Source organism: Zingiber officinale, chromosome 8B (genome assembly GCF_018446385.1).
Source record: "Zingiber officinale cultivar Zhangliang chromosome 8B, Zo_v1.1, whole genome shotgun sequence".
In the NCBI taxonomy this organism is placed as follows: domain Eukaryota; kingdom Viridiplantae; phylum Streptophyta; class Magnoliopsida; order Zingiberales; family Zingiberaceae; genus Zingiber; species Zingiber officinale.
The window spans coordinates 17162742-17173908 of NC_056001.1; positions in this window are offsets into that span (position 1 = coordinate 17162742).

Genomic DNA, 11167 nt, shown 5'->3' on the forward strand with positions numbered 1-11167 from the left:
ATATAAATATATCACCATTAATTATATTAATTAAAATTTTAAGGTCAAATAATGAAAAAAATAAAATTAAGAATTATCAGTATTGTTGCTTTATAATATTTTAAGTTCTCTAATTTAGAAAAGTATAGGAATTGTTGTTCTAAATTAGAATAGTACATTGATACGGCGAATTATCTGATTTAGATCATGATATGTAAAATCATGATTGATCTTATCCATCTGTGATTTATCTCCTTCATGTTGACTTTGGGCTAGATTGGCGGGGGCGTTGGGGGTGAGCGCATTCACCTTTTGCCATAATGACTGATCTTATTCGAAAGTCGATGAGACGGAAAGTTGGGAATATGGATGTCCCGCTGATCGCTCGTAGATTTCGTTCCACCTTGCAAGACAGATGATGTCAGTGCCGAGCCAGGGAAAGACTCTATGGCGTTGGTCCTCCGACGCTCAAGTCAATCACTAGCGAAGATGTAGAAGGCGAAGCAACAAAAATGAAGACTATAGCACAAACAGTGTATATCGCGTACCTCCGTCGATACTTAGATCTCCTTTATATAGAACTCCTGTAGCGCACGTGCACACTTCCCTAGGCGAGCATGCTTTCCTAGGTGAGCACGCTTCTCGAAGTTTCCCTTGAAAAGACTTGTCAGTAAAGTGTCTCTGACATAAGACCTTAACAAGCCGAGCATATCTTTGATGTGACAGTGGAAGCTTCCGTCGTACGATCTTCCTGTCGACCATGCATAGTGTCAGCGACACTAACTCCCAAAAGGATGTCGAGAGATAACACAGTAGGTCCATTGCTGGGTCGAGCGGGTTAGCCGCTCGGCCGGAACTCCACTGCGCTTGTGCCTCATCCGCTCGGCCAGATCTCCGCTAAGCTTATGTCATGTCTGCTCGGCCGGAACTCTGCTGAACTTGTGTCGAGTCCTGCTGCTTGTCCGAGCGAGGCAGTTGATCGCGCAAGATTCTACATATCATCTCTTCCTCCTCCTAGCGTCCAACACTCCATTGAGTGTCGGTCGTTTGACACCTCCCAGACTCAAAGGCGGAGTCGGGCCGAAGCCTTCGACTCCCGATCGAGGCCTGATCGCCCGATCGACCAATGTGATTATCCTTCGTCTGGCCCTATGATACCTGAACGTTGATCGCCTTGACTCTAACCTCTATTGTGACAACCAACCCTTGCCAGGTGGGGCCCTCCTTATCGCCGCATCAGTGACCCAGATGATAGGATCATACGATTCAAAAGTATTAAATCGATCTGGCGCGATGGGGAATCCGTTTTGTAGTGTAATTGAATTGTCAGAATCATACAGTATCGGTGAGATTGCACAATTCTACGTGACATACGATTCTACTCTTCGGCTGTAGAACCACGAACAATGTCCTCTTCGACGCACAAACTTGGGCATGCGTGAGAAGAAAATCCTAATCAAACTTGGGCCTATGAACTTGGGTGTGCATAGAAGGCTTGCGGAAGGGGACACACGAACTCCTGACTGCTCGTGATGGGGAAGAGGGGAACTTCGACGGCTCGTGAGGGGGGAGAGGGAGGTCGGAAGGCGGACCAGTGTGCACCGACAAGTTGCGGAAGGGGACTCGCAAACTCCCGACGGCTCGTGATGGGGGAAGAGGGGAACTCCGACGACTTGTGAGGGGGAAGAGGGAAGTCGGAAGGCGGGCCGGTGTGCACCGACAACTTGTGGAAGGGGGTGCGCGAACTCCCGACGACACGTGATGGGGAAGAGGGGGAACTCCGACGACTTGCGAAGGGAGAGGGAAGCCAGAAGGCGGTCGGCCCCGCGACGACAAAGACATACGCCAGCGGCCAGCCAGCTTATGGATGAGGGGAAGACAGCGATAAAGTGAAAAGGGTAGCTTACTTTAACGTTAGGAATTTAATTGAACTTTAGTTAATAAATTCAATTAACTCCTAACTTAAATAAGATAATTTAAATATACTTTCTAGAACCCTAATTAAATTATCTCATTAATATATATATATTTTTTGATCCTGCCCGAAAGTCGATGAAATGGAAAGTTGGGGATGTGGATGTCCCACTGACCGCTCGTAGACTCCGCTCCACCCTGCAAGAGAAAAGACGTCAGTGCCGAGCCAGGGAAGGGGTCCCCGACGTTGGCCCTCGGACGCTCAAGTTAGTCATCGGCGAATATGTAAAAGACGGAGCAACAAGAATGAAGACTGTAGCACAAACAGTGTATATCACATACTTCCGCCGATGCTTGGAATCTTCTTTATATAGAGCTCTTGTAGCGCGCGCACACTTCCTTAGGTGAGCACGCTTCTCAAAGTTTCCTTTGAAAAGACTTATCAATAAAGTGTCTCTGACACAATACCTTAATAAGCTGAGCATGTCTCTGATGTGACAGTGGAAGTTTCTGTCGTACGATCTTCCCGTCGACCATGCCTGGTGTCAGCGGCACTAACTCCCAAAAGGATGCCAAGAGATAACACAATGGGTCCGTTGCTGGGCCGAGCGGGTTAGCCGTTCGGTCGGAACTCTATTGCGCCTGTGCCTCGTTCGCTCGGCCAGATCTCTGCTATGCCTGTGTCGCGTCCGCTCGATCGGAACTCTGCTGAACTTGTGGTGAGTCATGTTGCCTGTCCGAGCGGGGTAGCTGATCAACCAAGATTCTGCATATCATCTCTTTCTCCTCCTGGCGTCCAACACTCCTTTGAGCGTCGGTCATTTGACACCTTCTCGAGTCAAAGGCGGGGTCAGACCGGAGCCTTCGCCTCCCGGTCGGGGGCCTGATTGCCCGACCGACCAATGCGATTATCCTCTGTTTTGGCCCTATGATACCTGAACGTTGATCGCCTTGTCTTTGACCTTCATCATGACAACCGACCCCTGCCGGGTGAGCCCCTACTTATCGCCGCATCACATGCCTCCCCCTCAAGTCTAGTCGAAGGAGACTGCAAGTCCGACTGATTGAACAAATTGTCAAAGATGCTTTACACCTGATCGGCTTATGACGCTCCTTAGCTTCTGATCGGACCGACGTAACCCGACGGTCGGCTATGTGATCGCTCCCTCGTAACTGAGCAAATGTGTTAGCAGCTTTCCTTGTCGATCGACTTGTTGAAGACTGTCGTTCGGCGATACGCCTGCTCCCTTACACCGATCATCATGAGCAAGATCCATCCTTAGTCTCTTCTCTTGCGCTTCCTTGGGTGGGCGCGATTTGGGTTTACGCCACCCATATTTCTAGGAGATCATGCAAATCTCTGCTCATCATGGCTGAGCGCGCCTCCATGCCTCTTAATTACCTTCATTAAATGTCATCCCGTGACCAAGCACCACGTGTCCCTCCTGCTGCCGCGCGCATGTTTGACGTGACAAGCGGATATCCGCTGGTGATGTGACTTTTACCGCTTTGAATTCGACGGCCAGATTTCTGCTTAGGTTTTTGCGATCCTAGATCGGACGACCTTGATCAACCGACCCTGGGGTTTATAAACTCGTGTGCGTCGCCTTCTCCTTTTGCACATCTCCGTCCTCGAGCTCCTTGGCGATAAGCCTGTGCGTTTCTCGGCGATTTCCTTCCTCTTCTATTCCTCCAGTGACATTCCAGTAAGCTTTCCTTTCCTTCAATCACATCTTTTCGCCGCCTTCTTTACTTTTTGCGATGGTGAGTTCTTCACAGTCTCCCATCGCCGCTCCTGGTCCTTGGTACATCTCTACTGAGTCCAGGTTTGATGCCGACGACGCTGAGAGCTTGACAGTCGCCTTTGAGTTTCCTTCCGATTACCAAGTTATTCTTCCTTCTCTTTCTGATCGACCAAATGCTCCGCCGCCCGACTCTCTTTGTTTCTTTAGGAATCAATTTACCGTCGGTCTATGATTTTTCATCCACCCCTTCTTTCCTGCCGTATGTAAATATTTTCGCATCTCTCTTCATCACTATTGTTGAACTCCTTTCGGCTACTGTGCGGGGTGGTGGTTCTGTTCCGCCTGCACGACATTCCTCTCACTCCCTGGCTTTTTCATTATTTTTATTATCCCAAATTGTCCGAGCCAAGAACTTTTCTTTTCCAATCCCGAGTGGGCTTAGTTTTTTTCGATAAAATGTCGACCTCCAACAAGCATTAGAGGGAGTATTTTTTTTTTTTGCATTTTCCCGAGCGGCTAGATTTCCCAACCAACTGCAACTCAAAGTGGCAAGGCAGCCTCCACTAAAAAAGTACAAGAACCGATCGGACTACCTCAATGCAACCTCAATGCTGGCCGGTCAGAAATATGAGTACCACAAGTAGCTGCTGGAGGGTGTCCTCTATGTTTTCGGCTTGAGTCTGATCTGCACAAGGCTTCCGTCCAACCTAGGTATGCAGTTTCTTCACTTCTTCATTTAATTTTAACTGATTTTTCTTCTTCTTTTGTAGATGACATTATGCTGCACGCGCGTTTGGCTGGAAAGGCCAAGCTTGTGGATTCCAAGGTCAATGCGGCGACCGTAGTCGAGTTGGAGAGTCGCGGTTTGAAGCTGATCGGCTCATAGGAGGACCCGTATGGTGAGAGCGAGGGGGTTTCAGCCTTAGTCAACGAAGCGATAGCCAGCTGGACACCCATCGATGGAGCGGTTGGTGCATCGAACCCTCCCTCTGAATGGCTATTGGTGATTCCGGTGGAGCGAGCGTCGGATTCAGGCTCCTCTGGGGAACCACTGATATAGCACAAGAGGCGTCGGGCGAAAACTTCATCGTGATCCGCTTTCTCAGTTGTGCAGACCCCCCACCACCACGAACTAGCCCACGCCCTTTCGCAGAACGTGTTGGAACCTCGACCCCAACTCCTGCGACTGCCCCCCCCATTGTCTGATCAGACACCCTTATTGTTTGGTTTGCCGCAGGGAACCATGTGTGCGCTGTCAGTTGCCTTCATGCCACCTCCATTGAAGGTTCAAAAATCTGGCATCCATCAGGTGTTCGGTAGAGCAACCTCAGCCCAGTCAGCCCCGAGCGGCCAACGCCACATAACAACGGTTTTCCATCTTTCGACTGAGAAATGGTGTGAGTCAGATGGCGTTAAATCTCGAGCCCCCGAGTACCAGATAATCATTTAGGGACTAGTAGCACAAATATGGACTGACGCCCGAGCCCGCGCTGCGATCATGTCTCTGGGGGTGCTCATGGACAGCCACACCTAGATGCCCACTGAGGTAAGTGTTGTATTTTCTTAATTTGTCTCCGATCGGCGCTTATATTTTCCTGGTTACACGTAGTATTGGGTAGAGAGTCTGACCATGTGCCAAAGACTCACCTTTTTGGAGCAGGAGGTTAAGCAATTAAAGGTGCCAAGCGGCCAATCATCTGCTTCTCAGGAGCGGCTGGAGTAGATGAACACTGAGATGGCTAAGCTAAGAGCCGATCTGGCTAAAAGCGCTGAGCTGCTGGAGGTGGAGAAAGGAAAAAACGTCGAGCAGGCCACCCAAATAGCTTGGCTCTTAATAAACAAGCCAACACCTTTGAATCAAAATCTATTCGGCTAATACCAGGAAACTCCGGGCTATCAACGATCTAGAGATTAAGAATAAAGAGGCCCGGGCTCTCGCCCCAAAACTCAAAGTGAGGATTTTTTTATTACTGAACGGGAGAGTCGGTCGGCTGCAAAAGCTATCCTTCGAAGCCTTCAATGATCGGCTTATCAAGATGTTGAGGTTGACTGGTTTGAAGCTATGAAGAAAAACTACCTCCTTTCGGATGCCTTCAATGATCGACTTTTCGACCGAGCGCTCCGCCTCTTCAACTTGGCCATCGACAGAAAAGATCGACCAGCTCAGAGAGGGAGACTATCTGTCAGCTGCTCTAACTATCAACATCATTAGTAGGGACAAACTCACCGAGTCACTGCCTGACGATGTGCTCGACTATCTAGAGTGATTTTGTGTTCACCCTTGTTTATAATCCTCATGCTTAGTCTTAATGAATGATCGCTCGTCCGACGATCTTTTCTTATTCATTCGTTCCCTTGCCGCCATTTAACATCTTTCAATTTGACTCACATTTTAGTTGCCCGTGTAAAACCCTGAGCGAGGTTGCGAGTTGCTTATTGTGGCTTTGTGACCTTCCGATTGATGACGAGAAGTCATAGCAGAATAATCCCAAACGGTCACCGTATTTTGAAGACTTGAAGCTTTTGAGTAGTGTGTATTCACGGTCGTTCGTTCATCGTTCTTGAGTTATAAGATCAGCGCTTGATCGCTTATCGAGACAAGGATTTAAGGTCATCGCTTGATCGCTAATGATGACAGTGGTTTAAGGTCGTCGCTCGACCGTTGGTGAAGACTAGGGTTTAAGGTCGCCGCTCGACTGTTGGGGAAGATGAGGGTTTAAGGTTGTCGCTCGACCATTGGTGAATACTAGGGTTTAAGGTCGTCGCTCGACCGTTGGTGAAGATTAGGGTTTTAGGTCACTACTCGACCGTTGGTGAAGACTGGGGTTTAAGGTCGTCACTAGACTGTTGGTGAAGACTGGATTTAAGGTCGTCGCTCGACTGTTGGTGAAGACTGGGTTTAAGGTCGCCACTCGACCGTTGGGGAAGACTAGGGTTTAAGGTCGCCGCTCGACCGTTGGGAAAGACGAGGGTTTAGGTCGCCGCTCGACCATTGGGGAAGATGAGGGTTTAAGATCACCTCTCAACCGTTGGGAAAGACGAGGGTTTAAGGTTGTCGCTCGACCGTTGGGGAAGTCTAGGGTTTAAGGTCACCGCTCGACTATTGGGGAAGACAAGGGTTTAAGGTCACCTCTCACTCGATCGTTGGGGAAGACGAGGGTTTAAGGTCGCCGCTCAATCGTTGGAGAAAATTAGGATTTAATGTCATCACTCGACCGTTGGAAAAAACTAGGGTTTAAGGTCGTCGCTCGGCCGTTGGGGAAGACAAGGGTTTAAGGTTGTCGCTCGACCGTTGACTCAGCTCAAAAGTGGTGTACTTAGCTTTTATTCATATTTGCCCTACATTTAGGAAACAACACACAAGTATATCTGCATTCACCTGCGCGCTTCTCATTCGACCCTGTTGGGTTGGAGATGATTTGTGCTTCACGGCTGCTCGAGTTGCCTTCCGCTTTCATCCTCCAAATAGTAGGTGCTTCAGCGGAGTCTCTACACGACCTTAAAAGATCCCACCCATGGGGCTTCGAGCTTAGCAACGTCACTGATTGACTTTACTTTCTTCCACACGAGATCGCCAACCTGGAAAGACCTTGGGATCATCCTCCAGTTGTAGTTCTACTTTATCCGCTGCCGGTACGCCATTAGTCGAATGACTACTTTAGCCCACGTTTCGTCCACCAAGTCGAGCTCCATGAATCTCCATCTGGCGTTCCCTTCATTGTAGAACTGCACCCAATCAGATGCCACGCCAACCTCTACAGGAATGACTGCTTTGTCGTCGTATACTAAGTGGAAAGGAGTTACGCCGGTCCCCTCCTTTGGTGTCGTACGGAGGGCACACAACACACTGGGAGCTCGTCATCCCAGCTGCCTCCAATGTGGTTGAACCAAGCCCGTAGTCCTGTAAGGATTTTTTTATTGGCGACTTTCGCTTGGTCGTTGCTCTGGAGGTATGCTACAGAGGTGAAGGTCTGCTGGATGTCATACCCTCGCATCACTCTCTAAGCTTCTGACCAGCGAATTGTCTCCCATTATCTGATACGAGCCGACGTGGGATGCCGAACCGGCATATGATGTTCTGCCAAACGAACTTAATGACCATATGCTCGATTATTCTCGTGAGCGGCTCGACTTCCACCCACTTTGAGAAGCAGTCCACCGCGACGATCAGGAATCTCCGCTGACCTATCGTCTTGGGGAACGACCCAATGATATTTATGCTCTATTGGTCGAATGGGCAAGATACCGTGGACGTCTTTATCTCCTCGGTCGGATGGTGCAGAATATTTTGATATTTCTAGTAAGACATGCAAGTGTCTACCGTCTGAGCGGAGTCCTCTTGAAGAGTGGGCCAAAAATATCCGGCCAAGAGTACCTTCCTGGCCAGTGAGCGACCGCCCGGGTGACCTCCACAAGAGCCCTAATGTACTTCCTTCAAGATGTACTCGATATCTTTCGGCCCGACGCATTTAAGAAGGGGCCTGGAGAATGCTCTTTATACAACTGATCTCCGATAAGGGTGAACCGTCTGACTCTCTTTTTCAGTAGGCGGGCTTCTTCCTGATCGACCAGTGTGACTCCCGATTGGAAGAATTCTATCAATGTCATCCTCAGTCACTCCGGAGGGTTATCCCTTCTGTCCTATCGATATGCGCCACTAATGAGACTTGCTCGATCGGATGCTCTATGGCGATCAGCATCAAGGAGCTGGCTAATCTTGTCAATTCATCTGCTATTTGGTTCTCCGATCGGGGGATCTTCTGTATGACGACCTCCTTAAAGTTGGCCTTCAGAAAGGCTTCCGCGTAGAGGTTGAGCCGGGCATTGTTTATCTCGAATGCCCCTTCATCTGCTGCTTGATTCTCCAATCGGGGGATCTTCTGTATAATAACCTTCTTAAAGTTGGCCTTCAACTTTCAAAGGCTTTCGTGTAGAGCTTGAGCCGGACATTGTTTATCTCGAATGTCCCTGAGAGCTGCTGAGCAGCCAACTGAGAGTCAGAGTAGATGAGGACTTTAACAGCTCCCACATGCGGGGCCACCTGTAAACTAGCTATCAATACTTCATACTCAGCTTCATTATTGGTGGCTTTGTAGTTTGGCCGTACGGACAGGCGCATACGGTCTTCCTGTGATGAGCTTAACATTATGTCAATTCCGCTACCTTGTCGAGTGGATGAACCATCAACATATATCCTCCAAGTCGCCTCCGGCTCAACATTTTGGATCTCTATGACGAAATCAGCTAAGGGTTGGGCCTTGATTGCCGTTCGACGTTGATATTTTATGTTGAATTCGCTTAGCTCGGTCGTCCATTTAATTAGCCTCCCAGATGCCTCGAGGTTGAGAAGGACCCGCCCCAAGGTGCTATTAGTTAGCACGATGATTGAGTGTGCTAGAAAGAATGGACGAAGCCTCTGAGCGGCGAGTATCAATGCATAAGCTAATTTTTTCAGACCGGTATAGCGAGACTCTACATCTTTCAATATATGGCTTAAAAAGTATACAGACTGTTGTTCTTGGCCGTTTTGCCTTACTAAAGTTGACCCAACCACATGTTCGTTGGATGATAGATAGATCCAGAGTGGCTCACCAATAAGCGGTTTGGCTAATACATATAAAGAATTAAGATACTTCTTGAGCTCTTCTAACGCCCGATCACACTCGGCGTCCCCCTGGAATTTTGTAGCTCAGCGAAGCACCTTAAATAATGGCAAGTTCCGGTCGGATGACCTGGATATAAATCTGGATAGTGCTGTGATCCGATCGGTTAGCCGTTGGGCTTCCTTCAAGCTCCGGGGTGGAGGCATGTCTTGTAGCGCCTTAACCTTACTTGAATTGGCCTTGATGTCTCGCTCGGTGACGATGTAACCCAGGAAATAGCCATTCTTCGCGCCGAACAGACATTTGTTCAAGTTCAGCTTTATCCCATAAGCCCTCAGAGTTTGGCAGGTCTCATTAATATCTGCGCATAAGTCAGTAATACGAAGAGATTTTATCAATATATTATCCACTTATAACTCCATATTACGACCGATCTACCTCCGGAGCACCTTGTTTATGAGTCGCTGGTAAGTGGCGCCCATGTTCTTGAGTCCAAACGGCATGATGTTATAGTAGAACGTTCCGTCGACTATGATAAAGCTGACCTTCTCCTAGTCTTCTCAGACGAGCGACATTTGATGATAGCCTTGATAAGCATCAAGCATGCAGATCAACTCGCAACCCGCAGTAGAGTCCGCCATTTGGTATATCCGAGGTAGTGGATAGAAATCCTTTGGGCATGCTTTATTCAAGTCACGGAAGTCGATGCAGACCCATCATTTATTTCCCGACTTGGAGACTAGCACAATGTTAGTGAGCCAGCTCGGGAATTAAACTTCTCTTATTTGACCGACCTCTAGTAGTTTTTCTATTTCCGACCGAATGATCAAGTTGCATACCGTGCTGGAATCTCTTTTCATTTACTTTACCGACCGAGCATCTGGTCGGATGTGAAGCTCATGCTAGGCGATGCTCGGTGAGATTCCAAGAAGCTTATATGTCAACCATGTGAACACATCATAATTTTGTCTGAGACAGACGACCAACTATGCCTTCTTCTCCTCATCTAGGTCGGCGACGATAAATGTAATTACTTCCGTCCAGTTTGGGTGGATCTGAACCTCTTCATTTTCTTCGTATTCCAATATTGGAAGTTTTTCAGTGACTGTGTTTACCTCCAAGAGTGGATTCTTCCGAGTGTTCTTGGCTTCCGACTTGACCATTTCGACGTAGCATCGTCGAGTGGCAAGCTGGTCGCCTTTGACTTCTCTCACCTGGTCATCTACCAGGAATTTAATCTTTTGGCAATATGTAGACACATTGCCCGGAATTCGTTGAGGGTCGGTCGGCTCAAGATGACGTTGTAGGCCAATAGTGCGTCCACCATGATAAAATTTGAGGTCCTGATTCTCTTCAGCGGCTCTTCTCTGAGCGAGATTTCCAGCCTGGCCTGTCCGAGCGACAATATCACATTGCTTGTGAAACCATAGAGAGGGGTTGTCATAGGCAGCAACTCGTTTCGATCGATTTGCAATTGATCGAACGCCTTCTTGAAGATGATGTTCACCGAACTCCCTGTGTCAACAAAAGTTCAATGAATAGTATAATTGGCAATTACCGCTCGAATGATCAATGCGTCGTCGTGAGGGATCTCCACTTCCTCCAAATCTCTGGAACCAAAGCTGATCTCGGGCCCTTCGGCCCTCTCCCTGCTACACCCCACGGCAAGAATTTTCAGCCGACGGACGTGCGCTTTCCTAGCTCTTTGGAGTCACCGCCAGTCGGCCCCTCGGCGATCATGCCTATTTCTCCTCGGGCGGCATTGCTTCTGTCCTCTTCTTCCCGAGCTGAGGGTCTGTTATGCTCGGTGGGGAATCGAGAGGGACCCGCCTTACCCCTCTGCTGGTGTTGTGGATCGCATCGCTCGGGTGCCCTTCTTTCGTCCTCTCGCCGCCCCATAGATCTGTGTCTATGGCGCCGATTGGG